The sequence below is a fragment of the Antedon bifida genome, chromosome 10, assembly GCF_963402885.1.
Source record: "Antedon bifida chromosome 10, ecAntBifi1.1, whole genome shotgun sequence".
Lineage (NCBI taxonomy): Eukaryota > Metazoa > Echinodermata > Crinoidea > Comatulida > Antedonidae > Antedon > Antedon bifida.
This window is the reverse complement of record NC_136235.1, coordinates 8,131,324-8,133,668: the sequence shown is the minus strand read 5'-3', so window position 1 is coordinate 8,133,668 and position 2,345 is coordinate 8,131,324. Positions and strand designations below refer to the sequence as shown.

The following is a 2,345-nucleotide window of genomic DNA, read 5'->3' as shown; positions in this document are numbered from 1 at the left end:
CACCAATCGCTTGGATCAGTGACGAATTTTTAAATAGAGTATTCAGTGACTTGTGGATTGAGCAAATCTGATTATGAACGTGATGTTTCACTATTATTTGATGAGATGAAGGTGAAGTCCGGTCTAGTGTTCAATGTTGGAAGTGGACAGCTAGTTGGCTACACAGATGTTGGGGACATATCAAATGACATTGAGGCACGTTGCAATGGCAACAATGATGCTAGTCTAGCCACACATGTTTTGGTGTTAATGGCGAGAAGCATTTGTGGCTCATTGCTTACACCAATATCCTATTACCCAACAGAAGGTATTGGTAGTACAGTAGGTCCTTGTATCCCATCATAAATGAAGCAGTTAATGTATTGGAAGCATTGGGATGTCGTATGTGATGGAGCCGCTCCAAATAGAAAGTTCTTCACTTTGCATTCAAGCACTGTTTTTTATCAGTGATGCACTACATCTGATGAAAACGGCAGTGTTTTTACTCCCAAAATTAATAACAACCTGTTATTATTAAATTATTATTTGACAATCAGGACCAGACAGAACCAAAATATAGATAGAACTCAAATGAACAATTGATTAATACATTACAATTTTACCTCTCAGTTTAACAAACAGGATATTACATGGATGCAGCTACTAATATGAATGTATGAATGGGACACAGGATTAGACAAGCGGAAGAGTATTGGACTAAGGCGGTTGAACAAAATTACTTATGAGCATCTACACCTGTCTTCTTCTCATCGAATGAAAGTGCACATGGCAGTACAGGTACAGTAACATTCTACAACTGTCAATCTGGAAAAATGCGGTTCTGGTTGGAAATCTTTATGTCAACATATCCTTATTTTATTGTAATTTTAACAGGTTTTGAGTACATTGGCAGCTAATGCTTTCGAAGCACAGGGCAGAACTGACACACAATCAACGCAAACATTTGTATGCTTCCTTGACCGGTTTTTTGACTGCTTGAATGTTTCTTAGCCATGGAACCCTACCAAAAGTGTTAAGCCAATTTTTAAGGGATATTGAATCAAATTGATCAACCTACAGCATGATTATGTGGTATAATGTAACCTGTTTTGCCTATACAAACTCTATTTATTTAGTGGCTCAAAGGGGGAATTTCTTTCATTCTTCGATGAATGGGAAGAGGAAGTAAGAACGCTGTCAAATGTATCAAATGCAGAAAAGAAGATGTGTCTTAGTGATGCGACTGTTTATGGTATACGCATGTGTGGTAACGGGAACTAGAGTGGGCGTTGAGGGCAGGTTGTTGGAACACGAGGTAGAAAGAGAAAGTAGACAATAAAGTGTTGATTCATACTACTGTGTTTCTTGTTCTTATTGCATTGTGTGGATACTACAATTGGCGACGAGGATGAACTATAATATAGTGAGTAGTAAACCACACCCATTTCTGGAATCTCCAGGCACGCCCGTTGTTCAGTGGAAAACATGGAAAATAATATTTCAAAACTACTTGTCGGCTGCAATATTTCAAAATTACTTGGCTGCTGACTTGGAGGGGGCTGCTGACTTGGAGGGAGCGTCGGCGGGCCGCCGAAAAGCTATCCTGATAGCGTCGTTAGGTACTGAAGCTCAAGGATTTATGACACTGTTTTGAACAGTAGGGCTACTTCAGCTGCCATACCAGGTGCACAGCAGGCAGCAGATGATGATAATGATGAATATACAAGAGCATTACAATTACTTAGTGACTATTTTGAACCTAAAATTAACGTTGTAGTGGAGAGGTACAAGTTTCGTAGCCGATCTCATGAACCAGTTGAGAACGTTCAAACGTTTGTTTTAGCTCTTAAACACTTAGCAAGTACGTACCAGTTTGCTGGGTTGCATGACGACATGATCCGTGATCAGATTGTAGAAAAAACAAACTCTACAAGAGTACGTGAAAATATATTAAATATATTATTTATACTTTCTAGTGGCAGGCCACACTGCACAATTTTAAAGCATTATTAAATATTTATTTCTTTTAAACATACCATATTATATGTAGCGACAATAAACACGTCTAAATCACAAGCTGAACATTTTATTGCGGTTTACGCATCGATATGAGCTGTATCATGTTACATCCAGGGACCAAAATGTGTAGTTACTTTCAATGGCTCTACATCCATCCCAACAATTAGTTTAGGTAGGTACCATATGTTCCTTTACTTAATGGCCATTTCTCTTAAAACACTGATTGTAAAAACCCAAACTATACTGTGATATCTCTGGAAGCACAAAAATGGTATCTAGATATTTTATTCAGTATTTAAATCTTAAATTATGTATTTTTGGTATTTGTGAAAATTTCAATTTTGGAT

At 37.6% G+C, this 2,345-nt stretch overlaps 1 long non-coding RNA gene across 1 annotated transcript; it reads left to right on the top strand.

The window, feature by feature from the left end:
• Positions 1 to 642: 642 nt before the first annotated feature.
• On the top strand, positions 643 to 1,005 carry LOC144854453 (uncharacterized). Its single transcript, XR_013614605.1, has 2 exons — positions 643 to 777; positions 874 to 1,005. It is a non-coding gene; the product is annotated as an uncharacterized LOC144854453 (long non-coding RNA).
• Positions 1,006 to 2,345: the final 1,340 nt, after the last annotated feature.